This window comes from Scomber scombrus, chromosome 10, assembly GCF_963691925.1.
Source record: "Scomber scombrus chromosome 10, fScoSco1.1, whole genome shotgun sequence".
Classification (NCBI taxonomy): domain Eukaryota; kingdom Metazoa; phylum Chordata; class Actinopteri; order Scombriformes; family Scombridae; genus Scomber; species Scomber scombrus.
Window position 1 is genome coordinate 2,910,918 of NC_084979.1, and position 24,199 is coordinate 2,935,116.

Genomic DNA, 24,199 nt, shown 5'->3' on the forward strand with positions numbered 1-24,199 from the left:
CCTAGCTATATACACAGTATATCATGAATGTGAGTTTTCATATCAAGTGTTGTCCTTTGCACACTGGGCTGAATGGGGGAAAGTGTGCTTTAGTAAATAATGATTATATGGGCAAATAGGTAGTATACGGTAAATATGTGAGATATCAATGAGTATTTGAAGGCACTGTAGGTAGGAATGATGTGGAATAAAGTGCAAAGATTAGGTATATGTGGCTGATGGTATGGTGGCATCCGCTGCATGTGACGTGTATTATGTGCAGAGCGAATAGAATGTGTGAAATGTTCCATTTAATTTCCTCCAGTGACAAGGACGGGTATAACGGGCCCTGGCGTAGCTTTAAATGGGCTTTCTGCTGGCTGTTTCTTCGCTTACGGCCATACCACCCTGAACACGCCCGATCTCGTCTGATCTCGGAAGCTAAGCAGGGTCGGGCCTGGTTAGTACTTGGATGGGAGACCGCCTGGGAATACCAGGTGCTGTAAGCTTTTTCCTCTCAGCTGTCACCAGAGGAGGGCGCTGTTGCTCCATCGCCGCACACAGGGCTTTGAGAAGCAAAGCTGCAATCATTCCATCTGTGTGGGTATGCAGGGCAGAGAGGTGGCACTGAGACGCCTCACTTTCCAAGTAGTTTTGAGGGTTCCTGTTGTCACTGTTACAGCCTGTTAAAAGCCCGCAATCATCTTATAAGCGCATGTACACAAATAGCCTGAGAAAACAACAATTCCTATGAAAGTAATGTTAAAGTATAGCATGTGTTTGATGGCTGAGACCCCATTATCCGCCACTCAGATGGTGAGAGGAACTGTCAGTGGTGTCACAGCATCTTTAAATAGGCTTTCTGCTGGCTGTTTCCTCGCTTACGGCCATACCACCCTGAACACGCCCGATCTCGTCTGATCTCGGAAGCTAAGCAGGGTCGGGCCTGGTTAGTACTTGGATGGGAGACCGCCTGGGAATACCAGGTGCTGTAAGCTTTTTCCTCTCAGCTGTCATGAGCCCACTAGTCTTGAATTGAGCAGTGTGTCCAAACCTTTGACTGGTACTGTACATTACGTCCATATGAATGAAATAAAATTTAAAAAAAAAACAAAAAAAAAACGTATACATATTCATAGGATCTAAGGCAAATCACATATAAAAGATTTGATAATAGGACCGGGTGTGCAGTTTTGTGATATCCCTAATCAATCCCCTAGCTATATACACAGTATATCATGAATGTGAGTTTTCATATCAAGTGTTGTCCTTTGCACACTGGGCTGAATGGGGGAAAGTGTGCTTTAGTAAATAATGATTATATGGGCAAATAGGTAGTATACGGTAAATATGTGAGATATCAATGAGTATTTGAAGGCACTGTAGGTAGGAATGATGTGGAATAAAGTGCAAAGATTAGGTATATGTGGCTGATGGTATGGTGGCATCCGCTGCATGTGACGTGTATTATGTGCAGAGCGAATAGAATGTGTGAAATGTTCCATTTAATTTCCTCCAGTGACAAGGACGGGTATAACGGGCCCTGGCGTAGCTTTAAATGGGCTTTCTGCTGGCTGTTTCTTCGCTTACGGCCATACCACCCTGAACACGCCCGATCTCGTCTGATCTCGGAAGCTAAGCAGGGTCGGGCCTGGTTAGTACTTGGATGGGAGACCGCCTGGGAATACCAGGTGCTGTAAGCTTTTTCCTCTCAGCTGTCACCAGAGGAGGGCGCTGTTGCTCCATCGCCGCACACAGGGCTTTGAGAAGCAAAGCTGCAATCATTCCAGCTGTGTGTGTATGCAGGGCAGAGAGGTGGCACTGAGACGCCTCACTTTCCAAGTAGTTTTGAGGGTTCCTGTTGTCACTGTTACAGCCTGTTAAAAGCCCGCAATCATCTTATAAGCGCATGTACACAAATAGCCTGAGAAAACAACAATTCCTATGAAAGTAATGTTAAAGTATAGCATGTGTTTGATGGCTGAGACCCCATTATCCGACACTCAGATGGTGAGAGCAACTGTCAGTGGTGTCACAGCATCTTTAAATAGGCTTTCTGCTGGCTGTTTCCTCGCTTACGGCCATACCACCCTGAACACGCCTGATCTCGTCTGATCTCGGAAGCTAAGCAGGGTCGGGCCTGGTTAGTACTTGGATGGGAGACCGCCTGGGAATACCAGGTGCTGTAAGCTTTTTCCTCTCAGCTGTCATGAGCCCACTAGTCTTGAATTGAGCAGTGTGTCCAAACCTTTGACTGGTACTGTACATTACGTCCATATGAATGAAATAAAATTAAAAAAAAAAAAAAAAAAAAAACGTATACATATTCATAGGATCTAAGGCAAATCACATATAAAAGATTTGATAATAGGACCGGGTGTGCAGTTTTGTGATATCCCTAATCAATCCCCTAGCTATATACACAGTATATCATGAATGTGAGTTTTCATATCAAGTGTTGTCCTTTGCACACTGGGCTGAATGGGGGAAAGTGTGCTTTAGTAAATAATGATTATATGGGCAAATAGGTAGTATACGGTAAATATGTGAGATATCAATGAGTATTTGAAGGCACTGTAGGTAGGAATGATGTGGAATAAAGTGCAAAGATTAGGTATATGTGGCTGATGGTATGGTGGCATCCGCTGCATGTGACGTGTATTATGTGCAGAGCGAATAGAATGTGTGAAATGTTCCATTTAATTTCCTCCAGTGACAGGGACGGGTATAACGGGCCCTGGCGTAGCTTTAAATGGGCTTTCTGCTGGCTGTTTCTTCGCTTACGGCCATACCACCCTGAACACGCCCGATCTCGTCTGATCTCGGAAGCTAAGCAGGGTCGGGCCTGGTTAGTACTTGGATGGGAGACCGCCTGGGAATACCAGGTGCTGTAAGCTTTTTCCTCTCAGCTGTCACCAGAGGAGGGCGCTGTTGCTCCATCGCCGCACACAGGGCTTTGAGAAGCAAAGCTGCAATCATTCCAGCTGTGTGTGTATGCAGGGCAGAGAGGTGGCACTGAGACGCCTCACTTTCCAAGTAGTTTTGAGGGTTCCTGTTGTCACTGTTACAGCCTGTTAAAAGCCCGCAATCATCTTATAAGCGCATGTACACAAATAGCCTGAGAAAACAACAATTCCTATGAAAGTAATGTTAAAGTATAGCATGTGTTTGATGGCTGAGACCCCATTATCCGACACTCAGATGGTGAGAGGAACTGTCAGTGGTGTCACAGCATCTTTAAATAGGCTTTCTGCTGGCTGTTTCCTCGCTTACGGCCATACCACCCTGAACACGCCCGATCTCGTCTGATCTCGGAAGCTAAGCAGGGTCGGGCCTGGTTAGTACTTGGATGGGAGACCGCCTGGGAATACCAGGTGCTGTAAGCTTTTTCCTCTCAGCTGTCATGAGCCCACTAGTCTTGAATTGAGCAGTGTGTCCAAACCTTTGACTGGTACTGTACATTACGTCCATATGAATGAAATAAAATTTAAAAAAAAAACAAAAAAAAAACGTATACATATTCATAGGATCTAAGGCAAATCACATATAAAAGATTTGATAATAGGACCGGGTGTGCAGTTTTGTGATATCCCTAATCAATCCCCTAGCTATATACACAGTATATCATGAATGTGAGTTTTCATATCAAGTGTTGTCCTTTGCACACTGGGCTGAATGGGGGAAAGTGTGCTTTAGTAAATAATGATTATATGGGCAAATAGGTAGTATACGGTAAATATGTGAGATATCAATGAGTATTTGAAGGCACTGTAGGTAGGAATGATGTGGAATAAAGTGCAAAGATTAGGTATATGTGGCTGATGGTATGGTGGCATCCGCTGCATGTGACGTGTATTATGTGCAGAGCGAATAGAATGTGTGAAATGTTCCATTTAATTTCCTCCAGTGACAAGGACGGGTATAACGGGCCCTGGCGTAGCTTTAAATGGGCTTTCTGCTGGCTGTTTCTTCGCTTACGGCCATACCACCCTGAACACGCCCGATCTCGTCTGATCTCGGAAGCTAAGCAGGGTCGGGCCTGGTTAGTACTTGGATGGGAGACCGCCTGGGAATACCAGGTGCTGTAAGCTTTTTCCTCTCAGCTGTCACCAGAGGAGGGCGCTGTTGCTCCATCGCCGCACACAGGGCTTTGAGAAGCAAAGCTGCAATCATTCCAGCTGTGTGTGTATGCAGGGCAGAGAGGTGGCACTGAGACGCCTCACTTTCCAAGTAGTTTTGAGGGTTCCTGTTGTCACTGTTACAGCCTGTTAAAAGCCCGCAATCATCTTATAAGCGCATGTACACAAATAGCCTGAGAAAACAACAATTCCTATGAAAGTAATGTTAAAGTATAGCATGTGTTTGATGGCTGAGACCCCATTATCCGACACTCAGATGGTGAGAGCAACTGTCAGTGGTGTCACAGCATCTTTAAATAGGCTTTCTGCTGGCTGTTTCCTCGCTTACGGCCATACCACCCTGAACACGCCTGATCTCGTCTGATCTCGGAAGCTAAGCAGGGTCGGGCCTGGTTAGTACTTGGATGGGAGACCGCCTGGGAATACCAGGTGCTGTAAGCTTTTTCCTCTCAGCTGTCATGAGCCCACTAGTCTTGAATTGAGCAGTGTGTCCAAACCTTTGACTGGTACTGTACATTACGTCCATATGAATGAAATAAAATTAAAAAAAAAAAAAAAAAAAAAACGTATACATATTCATAGGATCTAAGGCAAATCACATATAAAAGATTTGATAATAGGACCGGGTGTGCAGTTTTGTGATATCCCTAATCAATCCCCTAGCTATATACACAGTATATCATGAATGTGAGTTTTCATATCAAGTGTTGTCCTTTGCACACTGGGCTGAATGGGGGAAAGTGTGCTTTAGTAAATAATGATTATATGGGCAAATAGGTAGTATACGGTAAATATGTGAGATATCAATGAGTATTTGAAGGCACTGTAGGTAGGAATGATGTGGAATAAAGTGCAAAGATTAGGTATATGTGGCTGATGGTATGGTGGCATCCGCTGCATGTGACGTGTATTATGTGCAGAGCGAATAGAATGTGTGAAATGTTCCATTTAATTTCCTCCAGTGACAGGGACGGGTATAACGGGCCCTGGCGTAGCTTTAAATGGGCTTTCTGCTGGCTGTTTCTTCGCTTACGGCCATACCACCCTGAACACGCCCGATCTCGTCTGATCTCGGAAGCTAAGCAGGGTCGGGCCTGGTTAGTACTTGGATGGGAGACCGCCTGGGAATACCAGGTGCTGTAAGCTTTTTCCTCTCAGCTGTCACCAGAGGAGGGCGCTGTTGCTCCATCGCCGCACACAGGGCTTTGAGAAGCAAAGCTGCAATCATTCCAGCTGTGTGTGTATGCAGGGCAGAGAGGTGGCACTGAGACGCCTCACTTTCCAAGTAGTTTTGAGGGTTCCTGTTGTCACTGTTACAGCCTGTTAAAAGCCCGCAATCATCTTATAAGCGCATGTACACAAATAGCCTGAGAAAACAACAATTCCTATGAAAGTAATGTTAAAGTATAGCATGTGTTTGATGGCTGAGACCCCATTATCCGACACTCAGATGGTGAGAGGAACTGTCAGTGGTGTCACAGCATCTTTAAATAGGCTTTCTGCTGGCTGTTTCCTCGCTTACGGCCATACCACCCTGAACACGCCCGATCTCGTCTGATCTCGGAAGCTAAGCAGGGTCGGGCCTGGTTAGTACTTGGATGGGAGACCGCCTGGGAATACCAGGTGCTGTAAGCTTTTTCCTCTCAGCTGTCATGAGCCCACTAGTCTTGAATTGAGCAGTGTGTCCAAACCTTTGACTGGTACTGTACATTACGTCCATATGAATGAAATAAAATTTAAAAAAAAAACAAAAAAAAAACGTATACATATTCATAGGATCTAAGGCAAATCACATATAAAAGATTTGATAATAGGACCGGGTGTGCAGTTTTGTGATATCCCTAATCAATCCCCTAGCTATATACACAGTATATCATGAATGTGAGTTTTCATATCAAGTGTTGTCCTTTGCACACTGGGCTGAATGGGGGAAAGTGTGCTTTAGTAAATAATGATTATATGGGCAAATAGGTAGTATACGGTAAATATGTGAGATATCAATGAGTATTTGAAGGCACTGTAGGTAGGAATGATGTGGAATAAAGTGCAAAGATTAGGTATATGTGGCTGATGGTATGGTGGCATCCGCTGCATGTGACGTGTATTATGTGCAGAGCGAATAGAATGTGTGAAATGTTCCATTTAATTTCCTCCAGTGACAAGGACGGGTATAACGGGCCCTGGCGTAGCTTTAAATGGGCTTTCTGCTGGCTGTTTCTTCGCTTACGGCCATACCACCCTGAACACGCCCGATCTCGTCTGATCTCGGAAGCTAAGCAGGGTCGGGCCTGGTTAGTACTTGGATGGGAGACCGCCTGGGAATACCAGGTGCTGTAAGCTTTTTCCTCTCAGCTGTCACCAGAGGAGGGCGCTGTTGCTCCATCGCCGCACACAGGGCTTTGAGAAGCAAAGCTGCAATCATTCCAGCTGTGTGTGTATGCAGGGCAGAGAGGTGGCACTGAGACGCCTCACTTTCCAAGTAGTTTTGAGGGTTCCTGTTGTCACTGTTACAGCCTGTTAAAAGCCCGCAATCATCTTATAAGCGCATGTACACAAATAGCCTGAGAAAACAACAATTCCTATGAAAGTAATGTTAAAGTATAGCATGTGTTTGATGGCTGAGACCCCATTATCCGCCACTCAGATGGTGAGAGGAACTGTCAGTGGTGTCACAGCATCTTTAAATAGGCTTTCTGCTGGCTGTTTCCTCGCTTACGGCCATACCACCCTGAACACGCCCGATCTCGTCTGATCTCGGAAGCTAAGCAGGGTCGGGCCTGGTTAGTACTTGGATGGGAGACCGCCTGGGAATACCAGGTGCTGTAAGCTTTTTCCTCTCAGCTGTCATGAGCCCACTAGTCTTGAATTGAGCAGTGTGTCCAAACCTTTGACTGGTACTGTACATTACGTCCATATGAATGAAATAAAATTAAAAAAAAAAAAAAAAAAAAAACGTATACATATTCATAGGATCTAAGGCAAATCACATATAAAAGATTTGATAATAGGACCGGGTGTGCAGTTTTGTGATATCCCTAATCAATCCCCTAGCTATATACACAGTATATCATGAATGTGAGTTTTCATATCAAGTGTTGTCCTTTGCACACTGGGCTGAATGGGGGAAAGTGTGCTTTAGTAAATAATGATTATATGGGCAAATAGGTAGTATACGGTAAATATGTGAGATATCAATGAGTATTTGAAGGCACTGTAGGTAGGAATGATGTGGAATAAAGTGCAAAGATTAGGTATATGTGGCTGATGGTATGGTGGCATCCGCTGCATGTGACGTGTATTATGTGCAGAGCGAATAGAATGTGTGAAATGTTCCATTTAATTTCCTTCAGTGACAGGGACGGGTATAACGGGCCCTGGCGTAGCTTTAAATGGGCTTTCTGCTGGCTGTTTCTTCGCTTACGGCCATACCACCCTGAACACGCCCGATCTCGTCTGATCTCGGAAGCTAAGCAGGGTCGGGCCTGGTTAGTACTTGGATGGGAGACCGCCTGGGAATACCAGGTGCTGTAAGCTTTTTCCTCTCAGCTGTCATGAGCCCACTAGTCTTGAATTGAGCAGTGTGTCCAAACCTTTGACTGGTACTGTACATTACGTCCATATGAATGAAATAAAATAAAAAAAAAAAAATAAAAAAAAACGTATACATATTCATAGGATCTAAGGCAAATCACATATAAAAGATTTGATAATAGGACCGGGTGTGCAGTTTTGTGATATCCCTGATCAATCCCCTAGCTATATACACAGTATATCATGAATGTGAGTTTTCATATCAAGTGTTGTCCTTTGCACACTGGGCTGAATGGGGGAAAGTGTGCTTTAGTAAATAATGATTATATGGGCAAATAGGTAGTATACGGTAAATATGTGAGATATCAATGAGTATTTGAAGGCACTGTAGGTAGGAATGATGTGGAATAAAGTGCAAAGATTAGGTATATGTGGCTGATGGTATGGTGGCATCCGCTGCATGTGACGTGTATTATGTGCAGAGCGAATAGAATGTGTGAAATGTTCCATTTAATTTCCTCCAGTGACAAGGACGGGTATAACGGGCCCTGGCGTAGCTTTAAATGGGCTTTCTGCTGGCTGTTTCTTCGCTTACGGCCATACCACCCTGAACACGCCCGATCTCGTCTGATCTCGGAAGCTAAGCAGGGTCGGGCCTGGTTAGTACTTGGATGGGAGACCGCCTGGGAATACCAGGTGCTGTAAGCTTTTTCCTCTCAGCTGTCACCAGAGGAGGGCGCTGTTGCTCCATCGCCGCACACAGGGCTTTGAGAAGCAAAGCTGCAATCATTCCAGCTGTGTGTGTATGCAGGGCAGAGAGGTGGCACTGAGACGCCTCACTTTCCAAGTAGTTTTGAGGGTTCCTGTTGTCACTGTTACAGCCTGTTAAAAGCCCGCAATCATCTTATAAGCGCATGTACACAAATAGCCTGAGAAAACAACAATTCCTATGAAAGTAATGTTAAAGTATAGCATGTGTTTGATGGCTGAGACCCCATTATCCGCCACTCAGATGGTGAGAGGAACTGTCAGTGGTGTCACAGCATCTTTAAATAGGCTTTCTGCTGGCTGTTTCCTCGCTTACGGCCATACCACCCTGAACACGCCCGATCTCGTCTGATCTCGGAAGCTAAGCAGGGTCGGGCCTGGTTAGTACTTGGATGGGAGACCGCCTGGGAATACCAGGTGCTGTAAGCTTTTTCCTCTCAGCTGTCATGAGCCCACTAGTCTTGAATTGAGCAGTGTGTCCAAACCTTTGACTGGTACTGTACATTACGTCCATATGAATGAAATAAAATTAAAAAAAAAAAAAAAAAAAAAACGTATACATATTCATAGGATCTAAGGCAAATCACATATAAAAGATTTGATAATAGGACCGGGTGTGCAGTTTTGTGATATCCCTAATCAATCCCCTAGCTATATACACAGTATATCATGAATGTGAGTTTTCATATCAAGTGTTGTCCTTTGCACACTGGGCTGAATGGGGGAAAGTGTGCTTTAGTAAATAATGATTATATGGGCAAATAGGTAGTATACGGTAAATATGTGAGATATCAATGAGTATTTGAAGGCACTGTAGGTAGGAATGATGTGGAATAAAGTGCAAAGATTAGGTATATGTGGCTGATGGTATGGTGGCATCCGCTGCATGTGACGTGTATTATGTGCAGAGCGAATAGAATGTGTGAAATGTTCCATTTAATTTCCTTCAGTGACAGGGACGGGTATAACGGGCCCTGGCGTAGCTTTAAATGGGCTTTCTGCTGGCTGTTTCTTCGCTTACGGCCATACCACCCTGAACACGCCCGATCTCGTCTGATCTCGGAAGCTAAGCAGGGTCGGGCCTGGTTAGTACTTGGATGGGAGACCGCCTGGGAATACCAGGTGCTGTAAGCTTTTTCCTCTCAGCTGTCACCAGAGGAGGGCGCTGTTGCTCCATCGCCGCACACAGGGCTTTGAGAAGCAAAGCTGCAATCATTCCAGCTGTGTGTGTATGCAGGGCAGAGAGGTGGCACTGAGACGCCTCACTTTCCAAGTAGTTTTGAGGGTTCCTGTTGTCACTGTTACAGCCTGTTAAAAGCCCGCAATCATCTTATAAGCGCATGTACACAAATAGCCTGAGAAAACAACAATTCCTATGAAAGTAATGTTAAAGTATAGCATGTGTTTGATGGCTGAGACCCCATTATCCGACACTCAGATGGTGAGAGCAACTGTCAGTGGTGTCACAGCATCTTTAAATAGGCTTTCTGCTGGCTGTTTCCTCGCTTACGGCCATACCACCCTGAACACGCCCGATCTCGTCTGATCTCGGAAGCTAAGCAGGGTCGGGCCTGGTTAGTACTTGGATGGGAGACCGCCTGGGAATACCAGGTGCTGTAAGCTTTTTCCTCTCAGCTGTCATGAGCCCACTAGTCTTGAATTGAGCAGTGTGTCCAAACCTTTGACTGGTACTGTACATTACGTCCATATGAATGAAATAAAATTAAAAAAAAAACAAAAAAAAAAACGTATACATATTCATAGGATCTAAGGCAAATCACATATAAAAGATTTGATAATAGGACCGGGTGTGCAGTTTTGTGATATCCCTAATCAATCCCCTAGCTATATACACAGTATATCATGAATGTGAGTTTTCATATCAAGTGTTGTCCTTTGCACACTGGGCTGAATGGGGGAAAGTGTGCTTTAGTAAATAATGATTATATGGGCAAATAGGTAGTATACGGTAAATATGTGAGATATCAATGAGTATTTGAAGGCACTGTAGGTAGGAATGATGTGGAATAAAGTGCAAAGATTAGGTATATGTGGCCGATGGTATGGTGGCATCCGCTGCATGTGACGTGTATTATGTGCAGAGCGAATAGAATGTGTGAAATGTTCCATTTAATTTCCTTCAGTGACAGGGACGGGTATAACGGGCCCTGGCGTAGCTTTAAATGGGCTTTCTGCTGGCTGTTTCTTCGCTTACGGCCATACCACCCTGAACACGCCCGATCTCGTCTGATCTCGGAAGCTAAGCAGGGTCGGGCCTGGTTAGTACTTGGATGGGAGACCGCCTGGGAATACCAGGTGCTGTAAGCTTTTTCCTCTCAGCTGTCACCAGAGGAGGGCGCTGTTGCTCCATCGCCGCACACAGGGCTTTGAGAAGCAAAGCTGCAATCATTCCAGCTGTGTGTGTATGCAGGGCAGAGAGGTGGCACTGAGACGCCTCACTTTCCAAGTAGTTTTGAGGGTTCCTGTTGTCACTGTTACAGCCTGTTAAAAGCCCGCAATCATCTTATAAGCGCATGTACACAAATAGCCTGAGAAAACAACAATTCCTATGAAAGTAATGTTAAAGTATAGCATGTGTTTGATGGCTGAGACCCCATTATCCGACACTCAGATGGTGAGAGCAACTGTCAGTGGTGTCACAGCATCTTTAAATAGGCTTTCTGCTGGCTGTTTCCTCGCTTACGGCCATACCACCCTGAACACGCCCGATCTCGTCTGATCTCGGAAGCTAAGCAGGGTCGGGCCTGGTTAGTACTTGGATGGGAGACCGCCTGGGAATACCAGGTGCTGTAAGCTTTTTCCTCTCAGCTGTCATGAGCCCACTAGTCTTGAATTGAGCAGTGTGTCCAAACCTTTGACTGGTACTGTACATTACGTCCATATGAATGAAATAAAATTTTAAAAAAAAACAAAAAAAAAACGTATACATATTCATAGGATCTAAGGCAAATCACATATAAAAGATTTGATAATAGGACCGGGTGTGCAGTTTTGTGATATCCCTAATCAATCCCCTAGCTATATACACAGTATATCATGAATGTGAGTTTTCATATCAAGTGTTGTCCTTTGCACACTGGGCTGAATGGGGGAAAGTGTGCTTTAGTAAATAATGATTATATGGGCAAATAGGTAGTATACGGTAAATATGTGAGATATCAATGAGTATTTGAAGGCACTGTAGGTAGGAATGATGTGGAATAAAGTGCAAAGATTAGGTATATGTGGCTGATGGTATGGTGGCATCCGCTGCATGTGACGTGTATTATGTGCAGAGCGAATAGAATGTGTGAAATGTTCCATTTAATTTCCTCCAGTGACAAGGACGGGTATAACGGGCCCTGGCGTAGCTTTAAATGGGCTTTCTGCTGGCTGTTTCTTCGCTTACGGCCATACCACCCTGAACACGCCCGATCTCGTCTGATCTCGGAAGCTAAGCAGGGTCGGGCCTGGTTAGTACTTGGATGGGAGACCGCCTGGGAATACCAGGTGCTGTAAGCTTTTTCCTCTCAGCTGTCACCAGAGGAGGGCGCTGTTGCTCCATCGCCGCACACAGGGCTTTGAGAAGCAAAGCTGCAATCATTCCAGCTGTGTGGGTATGCAGGGCAGAGAGGTGGCACTGAGACGCCTCACTTTCCAAGTAGTTTTGAGGGTTCCTGTTGTCACTGTTACAGCCTGTTAAAAGCCCGCAATCATCTTATAAGCGCATGTACACAAATAGCCTGAGAAAACAACAATTCCTATGAAAGTAATGTTAAAGTATAGCATGTGTTTGATGGCTGAGACCCCATTATCCGACACTCAGATGGTGAGAGGGACTGTCAGTGGTGTCACAGCATCTTTAAATAGGCTTTCTGCTGGCTGTTTCCTCGCTTACGGCCATACCACCCTGAACACGCCCGATCTCGTCTGATCTCGGAAGCTAAGCAGGGTCGGGCCTGGTTAGTACTTGGATGGGAGACCGCCTGGGAATACCAGGTGCTGTAAGCTTTTTCCTCTCAGCTGTCATGAGCCCACTAGTCTTGAATTGAGCAGTGTGTCCAAACCTTTGACTGGTACTGTACATTACGTCCATATGAATGAAATAAAATTAAAAAAAAAAAAAAAAAAAAACGTATACATATTCATAGGATCTAAGGCAAATCACATATAAAAGATTTGATAATAGGACCGGGTGTGCAGTTTTGTGATATCCCTAATCAATCCCCTAGCTATATACACAGTATATCATGAATGTGAGTTTTCATATCAAGTGTTGTCCTTTGCACACTGGGCTGAATGGGGGAAAGTGTGCTTTAGTAAATAATGATTATATGGGCAAATAGGTAGTATACGGTAAATATGTGAGATATCAATGAGTATTTGAAGGCACTGTAGGTAGGAATGATGTGGAATAAAGTGCAAAGATTAGGTATATGTGGCTGATGGTATGGTGGCATCCGCTGCATGTGACGTGTATTATGTGCAGAGCGAATAGAATGTGTGAAATGTTCCATTTAATTTCCTCCAGTGACAAGGACGGGTATAACGGGCCCTGGCGTAGCTTTAAATGGGCTTTCTGCTGGCTGTTTCTTCGCTTACGGCCATACCACCCTGAACACGCCCGATCTCGTCTGATCTCGGAAGCTAAGCAGGGTCGGGCCTGGTTAGTACTTGGATGGGAGACCGCCTGGGAATACCAGGTGCTGTAAGCTTTTTCCTCTCAGCTGTCACCAGAGGAGGGCGCTGTTGCTCCATCGCCGCACACAGGGCTTTGAGAAGCAAAGCTGCAATCATTCCAGCTGTGTGTGTATGCAGGGCAGAGAGGTGGCACTGAGACGCCTCACTTTCCAAGTAGTTTTGAGGGTTCCTGTTGTCACTGTTACAGCCTGTTAAAAGCCCGCAATCATCTTATAAGCGCATGTACACAAATAGCCTGAGAAAACAACAATTCCTATGAAAGTAATGTTAAAGTATAGCATGTGTTTGATGGCTGAGACCCCATTATCCGACACTCAGATGGTGAGAGCAACTGTCAGTGGTGTCACAGCATCTTTAAATAGGCTTTCTGCTGGCTGTTTCCTCGCTTACGGCCATACCACCCTGAACACGCCCGATCTCGTCTGATCTCGGAAGCTAAGCAGGGTCGGGCCTGGTTAGTACTTGGATGGGAGACCGCCTGGGAATACCAGGTGCTGTAAGCTTTTTCCTCTCAGCTGTCATGAGCCCACTAGTCTTGAATTGAGCAGTGTGTCCAAACCTTTGACTGGTACTGTACATTACGTCCATATGAATGAAATAAAATTAAAAAAAACGTATACATATTCATAGGATCTAAGGCAAATCACATAAAAAAGATTTGATAATAGAACCGGGTGTGCAGTTTTGTGATATCCCAAATCAATCCCCTAGCTATATACACAGTATATCATGAATGTGAGTTTTCATATCAAGTGTTGTCCTTTGCACACTGGGCTGAATGGGGGAAAGTGTGCTTTAGTAAATAATGATTATATGGGCAAATAGGTAGTATACGGTAAATATGTGAGATATCAATGAGTATTTGAAGGCACTGTAGGTAGGAATGATGTGGAATAAAGTGCAAAGATTAGGTATATGTGGCTGATGGTATGGTGGCATCCGCTGCATGTGACGTGTATTATGTGCAGAGCGAATAGAATGTGTGAAATGTTCCATTTAATTTCCTTCAGTGACAGGGACGGGTATAACGGGCCCTGGCGTAGCTTTAAATGGGCTTTCTGCTGGCTGTTTCTTCGCTTACGGCCATACCACCCTGAACACGCCCGATCTCGTCTGATCTCGGAAGCTAAGCAGGGTCGGGCCTGGTTAGTACTTGGATGGGAGACCGCCTGGGAATACCAGGTGCTGTAAGCTTTTTCCTCTCAGCTGTCACCAGAGGAGGGCGCTGTTGCTCCATCGCCGCACACAGGGCTTTGAGAAGCAAAGCTGCAATCATTCCAGCTGTGTGGGTATGCAGGGCAGAGAGGTGGCACTGAGACGCCTCACTTTCCAAGTAGTTTTGAGGGTTCCTGTTGTCACTGTTACAGCCTGTTAAAAGCCCGCAATCATCTTATAAGCGCATGTACACAAATAGCCTGAGAAAACAACAATTCCTATGAAAGTAATGTTAAAGTATAGCATGTGTTTGATGGCTGAGACCCCATTATCCGACACTCAGATGGTGAGAGGAACTGTCAGTGGTGTCACAGCATCTTTAAATAGGCTTTCTGCTGGCTGTTTCCTCGCTTACGGCCATACCACCCTGAACACGCCCAATCTCGTCTGATCTCGGAAGCTAAGCAGGGTCGGGCCTGGTTAGTACTTGGATGGGAGACCGCCTGGGAATACCAGGTGCTGTAAGCTTTTTCCTCTCAGCTGTCATGAGCCCACTAGTCTTGAATTGAGCAGTGTGTCCAAACCTTTGACTGGTACTGTACATTACGTCCATATGAATGAAATAAAATTAAAAAAAAACAAAAAAACAAAACGTATACATATTCATAGGATCTAAGGCAAATCACATATAAAAGATTTGATAATAGGACCGGGTGTGCAGTTTTGTGATATCCCTAATCAATCCCCTAGCTATATACACAGTATATCATGAATGTGAGTTTTCATATCAAGTGTTGTCCTTTGCACACTGGGCTGAATGGGGGAAAGTGTGCTTTAGTAAATAATGATTATATGGGCAAATAGGTAGTATACGGTAAATATGTGAGATATCAATGAGTATTTGAAGGCACTGTAGGTAGGAATGATGTGGAATAAAGTGCAAAGATTAGGTATATGTGGCTGATGGTATGGTGGCATCCGCTGCATGTGACGTGTATTATGTGCAGAGCGAATAGAATGTGTGAAATGTTCCATTTAATTTCCTCCAGTGACAGGGACGGGTATAACGGGCCCTGGCGTAGCTTTAAATGGGCTTTCTGCTGGCTGTTTCTTCGCTTACGGCCATACCACCCTGAACACGCCCGATCTCGTCTGATCTCGGAAGCTAAGCAGGGTCGGGCCTGGTTAGTACTTGGATGGGAGACCGCCTGGGAATACCAGGTGCTGTAAGCTTTTTCCTCTCAGCTGTCACCAGAGGAGGGCGCTGTTGCTCCATCGCCGCACACAGGGCTTTGAGAAGCAAAGCTGCAATCATTCCAGCTGTGTGGGTATGCAGGGCAGAGAGGTGGCACTGAGACGCCTCACTTTCCAAGTAGTTTTGAGGGTTCCTGTTGTCACTGTTACAGCCTGTTAAAAGCCCGCAATCATCTTATAAGCGCATGTACACAAATAGCCTGAGAAAACAACAATTCCTATGAAAGTAATGTTAAAGTATAGCATGTGTTTGATGGCTGAGACCCCATTATCCGACACTCAGATGGTGAGAGGAACTGTCAGTGGTGTCACAGCATCTTTAAATAGGCTTTCTGCTGGCTGTTTCCTCGCTTACGGCCATACCACCCTGAACACGCCCGATCTCGTCTGATCTCGGAAGCTAAGCAGGGTCGGGCCTGGTTAGTACTTGGATGGGAGACCGCCTGGGAATACCAGGTGCTGTAAGCTTTTTCCTCTCAGCTGTCATGAGCCCACTAGTCTTGAATTGAGCAGTGTGTCCAAACCTTTGACTGGTACTGTACATTACGTCCATATGAATGAAATAAAATTAAAAAAAAAACAAAAAAAAAAACGTATACATATTCATAGGATCTAAGGCAAATCACATATAAAAGATTTGATAATAGGACCGGGTGTGCAGTTTTGTGATATCCCTAATCAATCCCCTAGCTATATACACAGTATATCATGAATGTGAGTTTTCATATCAAGTGTTGTCCTTTGCACACTGGGCTGAATGGGGGAAAGTGTGCTTTAGTAAATAATGATTATATGGGCAAATAGGTAGTATACGGTAAATATGTGAGATATCAATGAGTATTTGAAGGCACTGTAGGTAGGAATGATGTGGAATAAAGTGCAAAGATTAGGTATATGTGGCTGATGGTATGGTGGCATCCGCTGCATGTGACGTGTATTATGTGCAGAGCGAATAGAATGTGTGAAATGTTCCATTTAATTTCCTCCAGTGACAGGGACGGGTATAACGGGCCCTGGCGTAGCTTTAAATGGGCTTTCTGCTGGCTGTTTCTTCGCTTACGGCCATACCACCCTGAACACGCCCGATCTCGTCTGATCTCGGAAGCTAAGCAGGGTCGGGCCTGGTTAGTACTTGGATGGGAGACCGCCTGGGAATACCAGGTGCTGTAAGCTTTTTCCTCTCAGCTGTCACCAGAGGAGGGCGCTGTTGCTCCATCGCCGCACACAGGGCTTTGAGAAGCAAAGCTGCAATCATTCCAGCTGTGTGGGTATGCAGGGCAGAGAGGTGGCACTGAGACGCCTCACTTTCCAAGTAGTTTTGAGGGTTCCTGTTGTCACTGTTACAGCCTGTTAAAAGCCCGCAATCATCTTATAAGCGCATGTACACAAATAGCCTGAGAAAACAACAATTCCTATGAAAGTAATGTTAAAGTATAGCATGTGTTTGATGGCTGAGACCCCATTATCCGACACTCAGATGGTGAGAGGAACTGTCAGTGGTGTCACAGCATCTTTAAATAGGCTTTCTGCTGGCTGTTTCCTCGCTTACGGCCATACCACCCTGAACACGCCCGATCTCGTCTGATCTCGGAAGCTAAGCAGGGTCGGGCCTGGTTAGTACTTGGATGGGAGACCGCCTGGGAATACCAGGTGCTGTAAGCTTTTTCCTCTCAGCTGTCATGAGCCCACTAGTCTTGAATTGAGCAGTGTGTCCAAACCTTTGACTGGTACTGTACATTACGTCCATATGAATGAAATAAAATTAAAAAAAAAACAAAAAAAAAAACGTATACATATTCATAGGATCTAAGGCAAATCACATATAAAAGATTTGATAATAGGACCGGGTGTGCAGTTTTGTGATATCCCTAATCAATCCCCTAGCTATATACACAGTATATCATGAATGTGAGTTTTCATATCAAGTGTTGTCCTTTGCACACTGGGCTGAATGGGGGAAAGTGTGCTTTAGTAAATAATGATTATATGGGCAAATAGGTAGTATACGGTAAATATGTGAGATATCAATGAGTATTTGAAGGCACTGTAGGTAGGAATGATGTGGAATAAAGTGCAAAGATTAGGTATATGTGGCTGATGGTATGGTGGCATCCGCTGCATGTGACGTGTATTATGTGCAGAGCGAATAGAATGTGTGAAATGTTCCATTTAATTTCCTCCAGTGACAGGGACGGGTATAACGGGCCCTGGCGTAGCTTTAAATGGGCTTTCTGCTGGCTGTTTCTTCGCTTACGGCCATACCACCCTGAACACGCCCGATCTCGTCTGATCTCGGAAGCTAAGCAGGGTCGGGCCTGGTTAGTACTTGGATGGGAGACCGCCTGGGAATACCAGGTGCTGTAAGCTTTTTCCTCTCAGCTGTCACCAGAGGAGGGCGCTGTTGCTCCATCGCCGCACACAGGGCTTTGAGAAGCAAAGCTGCAATCATTCCAGCTGTGTGTGTATGCAGGGCAGAGAGGTGGCACTGAGACGCCTCACTTTCCAAGTAGTTTTGAGGGTTCCTGTTGTCACTGTTACAGCCTGTTAAAAGCCCGCAATCATCTTATAAGCGCATGTACACAAATAGCCTGAGAAAACAACAATTCCTATGAAAGTAATGTTAAAGTATAGCATGTGTTTGATGGCTGAGACCCCATTATCCGACACTCAGATGGTGAGAGGAACTGTCAGTGGTGTCACAGCATCTTTAAATAGGCTTTCTGCTGGCTGTTTCCTCGCTTACGGCCATACCACCCTGAACACGCCCGATCTCGTCTGATCTCGGAAGCTAAGCAGGGTCGGGCCTGGTTAGTACTTGGATGGGAGACCGCCTGGGAATACCAGGTGCTGTAAGCTTTTTCCTCTCAGCTGTCATGAGCCCACTAGTCTTGAATTGAGCAGTGTGTCCAAACCTTTGACTGGTACTGTACATTACGTCCATATGAATGAAATAAAATTAGAAAAAAAAAACAAAAAAAAAACGTATACATATTCATAGGATCTAAGGCAAATCACATATAAAAGATTTGATAATAGGACCGGGTGTGCAGTTTTGTGATATCCCTAATCAATCCCCTAGCTATATACACAGTATATCATGAATGTGAGTTTTCATATCAAGTGTTGTCCTTTGCACACTGGGCTGAATGGGGGAAAGTGTGCTTTAGTAAATAATGATTATATGGGCAAATAGGTAGTATACGGTAAATATGTGAGATATCAATGAGTATTTGAAGGCACTGTAGGTAGGAATGATGTGGAATAAAGTGCAAAGATTAGGTATATGTGGCTGATGGTATGGTGGCATCCGCTGCATGTGACGTGTATTATGTGCAGAGCGAATAGAATGTGTGAAATGTTCCATTTAATTTCCTCCAGTGACAAGGACGGGTATAACGGGCCCTGGCGTAGCTTTAAATGGGCTTTCTGCTGGCTGTTTCTTCGCTTACGGCCATACCACCCTGAACACGCCCGATCTCGTCTGATCTCGGAAGCTAAGCAGGGTCGGGCCTGGTTAGTACTTGGATGGGAGACCGCCTGGGAATACCAGGTGCTGTAAGCTTTTTCCTCTCAGCTGTCACCAGAGGAGGGCGCTGTTGCTCCATCGCCGCACACAGGGCTTTGAGAAGCAAAGCTGCAATCATTCCAGCTGTGTGGGTATGCAGGGCAGAGAGGTGGCACTGAGACGCCTCACTTTCCAAGTAGTTTTGAGGGTTCCTGTTGTCACTGTTACAGCCTGTTAAAAGCCCGCAATCATCTTATAAGCGCATGTACACAAATAGCCTGAGAAAACAACAATTCCTATGAAAGTAATGTTAAAGTATAGCATGTGTTTGATGGCTGAGACCCCATTATCCGCCACTCAGATGGTGAGAGGAACTGTCAGTGGTGTCACAGCATCTTTAAATAGGCTTTCTGCTGGCTGTTTCCTCGCTTACGGCCATACCACCCTGAACACGCCCGATCTCGTCTGATCTCGGAAGCTAAGCAGGGTCGGGCCTGGTTAGTACTTGGATGGGAGACCGCCTGGGAATACCAGGTGCTGTAAGCTTTTTCCTCTCAGCTGTCATGAGCCCACTAGTCTTGAATTGAGCAGTGTGTCCAAACCTTTGACTGGTACTGTACATTACGTCCATATGAATGAAATAAAATTAAAAAAAAAAAAAAAAAAAAAACCTATACATATTCATAGGATCTAAGGCAAATCACATATAAAAGATTTGATAATAGGACCGGGTGTGCAGTTTTGTGATATCCCTAATCAATCCCCTAGCTATATACACAGTATATCATGAATGTGAGTTTTCATATCAAGTGTTGTCCTTTGCACACTGGGCTGAATGGGGGAAAGTGTGCTTTAGTAAATAATGATTATATGGGCAAATAGGTAGTATACGGTAAATATGTGAGATATCAATGAGTATTTGAAGGCACTGTAGGTAGGAATGATGTGGAATAAAGTGCAAAGATTAGGTATATGTGGCTGATGGTATGGTGGCATCCGCTGCATGTGACGTGTATTATGTGCAGAGCGAATAGAATGTGTGAAATGTTCCATTTAATTTCCTCCAGTGACAGGGACGGGTATAACGGGCCCTGGCGTAGCTTTAAATGGGCTTTCTGCTGGCTGTTTCTTCGCTTACGGCCATACCACCCTGAACACGCCCGATCTCGTCTGATCTCGGAAGCTAAGCAGGGTCGGGCCTGGTTAGTACTTGGATGGGAGACCGCCTGGGAATACCAGGTGCTGTAAGCTTTTTCCTCTCAGCTGTCACCAGAGGAGGGCGCTGTTGCTCCATCGCCGCACACAGGGCTTTGAGAAGCAAAGCTGCAATCATTCCAGCTGTGTGTGTATGCAGGGCAGAGAGGTGGCACTGAGACGCCTCACTTTCCAAGTAGTTTTGAGGGTTCGTGTTGTCACTGTTACAGCCTGTTAAAAGCCCGCAATCATCTTATAAGCGCATGTACACAAATAGCCTGAGAAAACAACAATTCCTATGAAAGTAATGTTAAAGTATAGCATGTGTTTGATGGCTGAGACCCCATTATCCGCCACTCAGATGGTGAGAGGAACTGTCAGTGGTGTCACAGCATCTTTAAATAGGCTTTCTGCTGGCTGTTTCCTCGCTTACGGCCATACCACCCTGAACACGCCCGATCTCGTCTGATCTCGGAAGCTAAGCAGGGTCGGGCCTGGTTAGTACTTGGATGGGAGACCGCCTGGGAATACCAGGTGCTGTAAGCTTTTTCCTCTCAGCTGTCATGAGCCCACTAGTCTTGAATTGAGCAGTGTGTCCAAACCTTTGACTGGTACTGTACATTACGTCCATATGAATGAAATAAAATTAAAAAAAAAAAAAAAAAAAAAACGTATACATATTCATAGGATCTAAGGCAAATCACATATAAAAGATTTGATAATAGGACCGGGTGTGCAGTTTTGTGATATCCCTAATCAATCCCCTAGCTATATACACAGTATATCATGAATGTGAGTTTTCATATCAAGTGTTGTCCTTTGCACACTGGGCTGAATGGGGGAAAGTGTGCTTTAGTAAATAATGATTATATGGGCAAATAGGTAGTATACGGTAAATATGTGAGATATCAATGAGTATTTGAAGGCACTGTAGGTAGGAATGATGTGGAATAAAGTGCAAAGATTAGGTATATGTGGCTGATGGTATGGTGGCATCCGCTGCATGTGACGTGTATTATGTGCAGAGCGAATAGAATGTGTGAAATGTTCCATTTAATTTCCTCCAGTGACAGGGACGGGTATAACGGGCCCTGGCGTAGCTTTAAATGGGCTTTCTGCTGGCTGTTTCTTCGCTTACGGCCATACCACCCTGAACACGCCCGATCTCGTCTGATCTCGGAAGCTAAGCAGGGTCGGGCCTGGTTAGTACTTGGATGGGAGACCGCCTGGGAATACCAGGTGCTGTAAGCTTTTTCCTCTCAGCTGTCACCAGAGGAGGGCGCTGTTGCTCCATCGCCGCACACAGGGCTTTGAGAAGCAAAGCTGCAATCATTCCAGCTGTGTGTGTATGCAGGGCAGAGAGGTGGCACTGAGACGCCTCACTTTCCAAGTAGTTTTGAGGGTTCCTGTTGTCACTGTTACAGCCTGTTAAAAGCCCGCAATCATCTTATAAGCGCATGTACACAAATAGCCTGAGAAAACAACAATTCCTATGAAAGTAATGTTAAAGTATAGCATGTGTTTGATGGCTGAGACCCCATTATCCGCCACTCAGATGGTGAGAGGAACTGTCAGTGGTGTCACAGCATCTTTAAATAGGCTTTCTGCTGGCTGTTTCCTCGCTTACGGCCATACCACCCTGAACACGCCCGATCTCGTCTGATCTCGGAAGCTAAGCAGGGTCGGGCCTGGTTAGTACTTGGATGGGAGACCGCCTGGGAATACCAGGTGCTGTAAGCTTTTTCCTCTCAGCTGTCATGAGCCCACTAGTCTTGAATTGAGCAGTGTGTCCAAACCTTTGACTGGTACTGTACATTACGTCCATATGAATGAAATAAAATTTAAAAAAACAAAAAAAACAAAACGTATACATATTCATAGGATCTAAGGCAAATCACATATAAAAGATTTGATAATAGGACCGGGTGTGCAGTTTTGTGATATCCCTAATCAATCCCCTAGCTATATACACAGTATATCATGAATGTGAGTTTTCATATCAAGTGTTGTCCTTTGCACACTGGGCTGAATGGGGGAAAGTGTGCTTTAGTAAATAATGATTATATGGGCAAATAGGTAGTATACGGTAAATATGTGAGATATCAATGAGTATTTGAAGGCACTGTAGGTAGGAATGATGTGGAATAAAGTGCAAAGATTAGGTATATGTGGCTGATGGTATGGTGGCATCCGCTGCATGTGACGTGTATTATGTGCAGAGCGAATAGAATGTGTGAAATGTTCCATTTAATTTCCTCCAGTGACAGGGACGGGTATAACGGGCCCTGGCGTAGCTTTAAATGGGCTTTCTGCTGGCTGTTTCTTCGCTTACGGCCATACCACCCTGAACACGCCCGATCTCGTCTGATCTCGGAAGCTAAGCAGGGTCGGGCCTGGTTAGTACTTGGATGGGAGACCGCCTGGGAATACCAGGTGCTGTAAGCTTTTTCCTCTCAGCTGTCACCAGAGGAGGGCGCTGTTGCTCCATCGCCGCACACAGGACTTTGAGAAGCAAAGCTGCAATCATTCCAGCTGTGTGTGTATGCAGGGCAGAGAGGTGGCACTGAGACGCCTCACTTTCCAAGTAGTTTTGAGGGTTCCTGTTGTCACTGTTACAGCCTGTTAAAAGCCCGCAATCATCTTATAAGCGCATGTACACAAATAGCCTGAGAAAACAACAATTCCTATGAAAGTAATGTTAAAGTATAGCATGTGTTTGATGGCTGAGACCCCATTATCCGACACTCAGATGGTGAGAGCAACTGTCAGTGGTGTCACAGCATCTTTAAATAGGCTTTCTGCTGGCTGTTTCCTCGCTTACGGCCATACCACCCTGAACACGCCCGATCTCGTCTGATCTCGGAAGCTAAGCAGGGTCGGGCCTGGTTAGTACTTGGATGGGAGACCGCCTGGGAATACCAGGTGCTGTAAGCTTTTTCCTCTCAGCTGTCATGAGCCCACTAGTCTTGAATTGAGCAGTGTGTCCAAACCTTTGACTGGTACTGTACATTACGTCCATATGAATGAAATAAAATTTAAAAAAAAAAAAAAAAAAAAACGTATACATATTCATAGGATCTAAGGCAAATCACATATAAAAGATTTGATAATAGGACCGGGTGTGCAGTTTTGTGATATCCCTAATCAATCCCCTAGCTATATACACAGTATATCATGAATGTGAGTTTTCATATCAAGTGTTGTCCTTTGCACACTGGGCTGAATGGGGGAAAGTGTGCTTTAGTAAATAATGATTATATGGGCAAATAGGTAGTATACGGTAAATATGTGAGATATCAATGAGTATTTGAAGGCACTGTAGGTAGGAATGATGTGGAATAAAGTGCAAAGATTAGGTATATGTGGCTGATGGTATGGTGGCATCCGCTGCATGTGACGTGTATTATGTGCAGAGCGAATAGAATGTGTGAAATGTTCCATTTAATTTCCTCCAGTGACAGGGACGGGTATAACGGGCCCTGGCGTAGCTTTAAATGGGCTTTCTGCTGGCTGTTTCTTCGCTTACGGCCATACCACCCTGAACACGCCCGATCTCGTCTGATCTCGGAAGCTAAGCAGGGTCGGGCCTGGTTAGTACTTGGATGGGAGACCGCCTGGGAATACCAGGTGCTGTAAGCTTTTTCCTCTCAGCTGTCACCAGAGGAGGGCGCTGTTGCTCCATCGCCGCACACAGGGCTTTGAGAAGCAAAGCTGCAATCATTCCAGCTGTGTGTGTATGCAGGGCAGAGAGGTGGCACTGAGACGCCTCACTTTCCAAGTAGTTTTGAGGGTTCCTGTTGTCACTGTTACAGCCTGTTAAAAGCCCGCAATCATCTTATAAGCGCATGTACACAAATAGCCTGAGAAAACAACAATTCCTATGAAAGTAATGTTAAAGTATAGCATGTGTTTGATGGCTGAGACCCCATTATCCGACACTCAGATGGTGAGAGGAACTGTCAGTGGTGTCACA

The 24,199-nt window shown here is 45.1% G+C and overlaps 40 non-coding genes across 40 annotated transcripts; all 40 read left to right on the plus strand.

Moving 5' to 3' along the window:
* The first annotated feature begins 369 nt into the window (after nucleotides 1–369).
* Nucleotides 370–488, plus strand: LOC133988622 (5S ribosomal RNA). The gene has a single exon (XR_009925823.1). It is a non-coding gene; the product is annotated as a 5S ribosomal RNA (ribosomal RNA).
* Nucleotides 489–858: 370 nt separating this feature from the next.
* LOC133988633 (5S ribosomal RNA) lies at nucleotides 859–977 on the plus strand. Its single transcript, XR_009925834.1, has one exon. It is a non-coding gene; the product is annotated as a 5S ribosomal RNA (ribosomal RNA).
* A 586-nt stretch (nucleotides 978–1,563) lies between these two features.
* Nucleotides 1,564–1,682, plus strand: LOC133988645 (5S ribosomal RNA). Its single transcript, XR_009925845.1, has one exon. It is a non-coding gene; the product is annotated as a 5S ribosomal RNA (ribosomal RNA).
* A 370-nt stretch (nucleotides 1,683–2,052) lies between these two features.
* LOC133989612 (5S ribosomal RNA) lies at nucleotides 2,053–2,171 on the plus strand. Its single transcript, XR_009926741.1, has one exon. It is a non-coding gene; the product is annotated as a 5S ribosomal RNA (ribosomal RNA).
* A 586-nt stretch (nucleotides 2,172–2,757) lies between these two features.
* On the plus strand, nucleotides 2,758–2,876 carry LOC133988657 (5S ribosomal RNA). Its single transcript, XR_009925856.1, has one exon. It is a non-coding gene; the product is annotated as a 5S ribosomal RNA (ribosomal RNA).
* Nucleotides 2,877–3,246: 370 nt separating this feature from the next.
* On the plus strand, nucleotides 3,247–3,365 carry LOC133988669 (5S ribosomal RNA). The gene has a single exon (XR_009925867.1). It is a non-coding gene; the product is annotated as a 5S ribosomal RNA (ribosomal RNA).
* A 586-nt stretch (nucleotides 3,366–3,951) lies between these two features.
* Nucleotides 3,952–4,070, plus strand: LOC133988680 (5S ribosomal RNA). The gene has a single exon (XR_009925878.1). It is a non-coding gene; the product is annotated as a 5S ribosomal RNA (ribosomal RNA).
* Nucleotides 4,071–4,440: 370 nt separating this feature from the next.
* LOC133989613 (5S ribosomal RNA) lies at nucleotides 4,441–4,559 on the plus strand. The gene has a single exon (XR_009926742.1). It is a non-coding gene; the product is annotated as a 5S ribosomal RNA (ribosomal RNA).
* Nucleotides 4,560–5,145: 586 nt separating this feature from the next.
* Nucleotides 5,146–5,264, plus strand: LOC133988691 (5S ribosomal RNA). Its single transcript, XR_009925889.1, has one exon. It is a non-coding gene; the product is annotated as a 5S ribosomal RNA (ribosomal RNA).
* Nucleotides 5,265–5,634: 370 nt separating this feature from the next.
* Nucleotides 5,635–5,753, plus strand: LOC133988704 (5S ribosomal RNA). The gene has a single exon (XR_009925901.1). It is a non-coding gene; the product is annotated as a 5S ribosomal RNA (ribosomal RNA).
* A 586-nt stretch (nucleotides 5,754–6,339) lies between these two features.
* On the plus strand, nucleotides 6,340–6,458 carry LOC133988716 (5S ribosomal RNA). Its single transcript, XR_009925912.1, has one exon. It is a non-coding gene; the product is annotated as a 5S ribosomal RNA (ribosomal RNA).
* A 370-nt stretch (nucleotides 6,459–6,828) lies between these two features.
* Nucleotides 6,829–6,947, plus strand: LOC133988728 (5S ribosomal RNA). The gene has a single exon (XR_009925923.1). It is a non-coding gene; the product is annotated as a 5S ribosomal RNA (ribosomal RNA).
* Nucleotides 6,948–7,533: 586 nt separating this feature from the next.
* Nucleotides 7,534–7,652, plus strand: LOC133988739 (5S ribosomal RNA). Its single transcript, XR_009925934.1, has one exon. It is a non-coding gene; the product is annotated as a 5S ribosomal RNA (ribosomal RNA).
* A 586-nt stretch (nucleotides 7,653–8,238) lies between these two features.
* On the plus strand, nucleotides 8,239–8,357 carry LOC133988751 (5S ribosomal RNA). Its single transcript, XR_009925945.1, has one exon. It is a non-coding gene; the product is annotated as a 5S ribosomal RNA (ribosomal RNA).
* Nucleotides 8,358–8,727: 370 nt separating this feature from the next.
* On the plus strand, nucleotides 8,728–8,846 carry LOC133988763 (5S ribosomal RNA). Its single transcript, XR_009925956.1, has one exon. It is a non-coding gene; the product is annotated as a 5S ribosomal RNA (ribosomal RNA).
* A 586-nt stretch (nucleotides 8,847–9,432) lies between these two features.
* On the plus strand, nucleotides 9,433–9,551 carry LOC133988774 (5S ribosomal RNA). Its single transcript, XR_009925967.1, has one exon. It is a non-coding gene; the product is annotated as a 5S ribosomal RNA (ribosomal RNA).
* A 370-nt stretch (nucleotides 9,552–9,921) lies between these two features.
* Nucleotides 9,922–10,040, plus strand: LOC133988785 (5S ribosomal RNA). Its single transcript, XR_009925978.1, has one exon. It is a non-coding gene; the product is annotated as a 5S ribosomal RNA (ribosomal RNA).
* Nucleotides 10,041–10,626: 586 nt separating this feature from the next.
* Nucleotides 10,627–10,745, plus strand: LOC133988796 (5S ribosomal RNA). Its single transcript, XR_009925989.1, has one exon. It is a non-coding gene; the product is annotated as a 5S ribosomal RNA (ribosomal RNA).
* Nucleotides 10,746–11,115: 370 nt separating this feature from the next.
* Nucleotides 11,116–11,234, plus strand: LOC133988808 (5S ribosomal RNA). Its single transcript, XR_009926000.1, has one exon. It is a non-coding gene; the product is annotated as a 5S ribosomal RNA (ribosomal RNA).
* A 586-nt stretch (nucleotides 11,235–11,820) lies between these two features.
* On the plus strand, nucleotides 11,821–11,939 carry LOC133988821 (5S ribosomal RNA). The gene has a single exon (XR_009926012.1). It is a non-coding gene; the product is annotated as a 5S ribosomal RNA (ribosomal RNA).
* A 370-nt stretch (nucleotides 11,940–12,309) lies between these two features.
* LOC133988833 (5S ribosomal RNA) lies at nucleotides 12,310–12,428 on the plus strand. Its single transcript, XR_009926023.1, has one exon. It is a non-coding gene; the product is annotated as a 5S ribosomal RNA (ribosomal RNA).
* A 585-nt stretch (nucleotides 12,429–13,013) lies between these two features.
* Nucleotides 13,014–13,132, plus strand: LOC133988844 (5S ribosomal RNA). The gene has a single exon (XR_009926034.1). It is a non-coding gene; the product is annotated as a 5S ribosomal RNA (ribosomal RNA).
* Nucleotides 13,133–13,502: 370 nt separating this feature from the next.
* LOC133988856 (5S ribosomal RNA) lies at nucleotides 13,503–13,621 on the plus strand. Its single transcript, XR_009926045.1, has one exon. It is a non-coding gene; the product is annotated as a 5S ribosomal RNA (ribosomal RNA).
* A 572-nt stretch (nucleotides 13,622–14,193) lies between these two features.
* Nucleotides 14,194–14,312, plus strand: LOC133988868 (5S ribosomal RNA). The gene has a single exon (XR_009926056.1). It is a non-coding gene; the product is annotated as a 5S ribosomal RNA (ribosomal RNA).
* Nucleotides 14,313–14,682: 370 nt separating this feature from the next.
* LOC133988671 (5S ribosomal RNA) lies at nucleotides 14,683–14,801 on the plus strand. Its single transcript, XR_009925869.1, has one exon. It is a non-coding gene; the product is annotated as a 5S ribosomal RNA (ribosomal RNA).
* A 586-nt stretch (nucleotides 14,802–15,387) lies between these two features.
* On the plus strand, nucleotides 15,388–15,506 carry LOC133988880 (5S ribosomal RNA). Its single transcript, XR_009926067.1, has one exon. It is a non-coding gene; the product is annotated as a 5S ribosomal RNA (ribosomal RNA).
* A 370-nt stretch (nucleotides 15,507–15,876) lies between these two features.
* LOC133988891 (5S ribosomal RNA) lies at nucleotides 15,877–15,995 on the plus strand. The gene has a single exon (XR_009926078.1). It is a non-coding gene; the product is annotated as a 5S ribosomal RNA (ribosomal RNA).
* A 586-nt stretch (nucleotides 15,996–16,581) lies between these two features.
* LOC133988902 (5S ribosomal RNA) lies at nucleotides 16,582–16,700 on the plus strand. Its single transcript, XR_009926089.1, has one exon. It is a non-coding gene; the product is annotated as a 5S ribosomal RNA (ribosomal RNA).
* Nucleotides 16,701–17,070: 370 nt separating this feature from the next.
* Nucleotides 17,071–17,189, plus strand: LOC133988915 (5S ribosomal RNA). The gene has a single exon (XR_009926100.1). It is a non-coding gene; the product is annotated as a 5S ribosomal RNA (ribosomal RNA).
* Nucleotides 17,190–17,775: 586 nt separating this feature from the next.
* Nucleotides 17,776–17,894, plus strand: LOC133988927 (5S ribosomal RNA). The gene has a single exon (XR_009926111.1). It is a non-coding gene; the product is annotated as a 5S ribosomal RNA (ribosomal RNA).
* Nucleotides 17,895–18,264: 370 nt separating this feature from the next.
* Nucleotides 18,265–18,383, plus strand: LOC133988940 (5S ribosomal RNA). The gene has a single exon (XR_009926123.1). It is a non-coding gene; the product is annotated as a 5S ribosomal RNA (ribosomal RNA).
* A 587-nt stretch (nucleotides 18,384–18,970) lies between these two features.
* LOC133988951 (5S ribosomal RNA) lies at nucleotides 18,971–19,089 on the plus strand. The gene has a single exon (XR_009926134.1). It is a non-coding gene; the product is annotated as a 5S ribosomal RNA (ribosomal RNA).
* A 370-nt stretch (nucleotides 19,090–19,459) lies between these two features.
* On the plus strand, nucleotides 19,460–19,578 carry LOC133988963 (5S ribosomal RNA). Its single transcript, XR_009926145.1, has one exon. It is a non-coding gene; the product is annotated as a 5S ribosomal RNA (ribosomal RNA).
* Nucleotides 19,579–20,164: 586 nt separating this feature from the next.
* Nucleotides 20,165–20,283, plus strand: LOC133988975 (5S ribosomal RNA). Its single transcript, XR_009926156.1, has one exon. It is a non-coding gene; the product is annotated as a 5S ribosomal RNA (ribosomal RNA).
* A 370-nt stretch (nucleotides 20,284–20,653) lies between these two features.
* Nucleotides 20,654–20,772, plus strand: LOC133988987 (5S ribosomal RNA). Its single transcript, XR_009926167.1, has one exon. It is a non-coding gene; the product is annotated as a 5S ribosomal RNA (ribosomal RNA).
* A 586-nt stretch (nucleotides 20,773–21,358) lies between these two features.
* LOC133988998 (5S ribosomal RNA) lies at nucleotides 21,359–21,477 on the plus strand. The gene has a single exon (XR_009926178.1). It is a non-coding gene; the product is annotated as a 5S ribosomal RNA (ribosomal RNA).
* Nucleotides 21,478–21,847: 370 nt separating this feature from the next.
* On the plus strand, nucleotides 21,848–21,966 carry LOC133989010 (5S ribosomal RNA). The gene has a single exon (XR_009926189.1). It is a non-coding gene; the product is annotated as a 5S ribosomal RNA (ribosomal RNA).
* Nucleotides 21,967–22,552: 586 nt separating this feature from the next.
* LOC133989022 (5S ribosomal RNA) lies at nucleotides 22,553–22,671 on the plus strand. Its single transcript, XR_009926200.1, has one exon. It is a non-coding gene; the product is annotated as a 5S ribosomal RNA (ribosomal RNA).
* A 370-nt stretch (nucleotides 22,672–23,041) lies between these two features.
* Nucleotides 23,042–23,160, plus strand: LOC133989034 (5S ribosomal RNA). Its single transcript, XR_009926211.1, has one exon. It is a non-coding gene; the product is annotated as a 5S ribosomal RNA (ribosomal RNA).
* Nucleotides 23,161–23,746: 586 nt separating this feature from the next.
* LOC133989045 (5S ribosomal RNA) lies at nucleotides 23,747–23,865 on the plus strand. The gene has a single exon (XR_009926222.1). It is a non-coding gene; the product is annotated as a 5S ribosomal RNA (ribosomal RNA).
* Nucleotides 23,866–24,199: the final 334 nt, after the last annotated feature.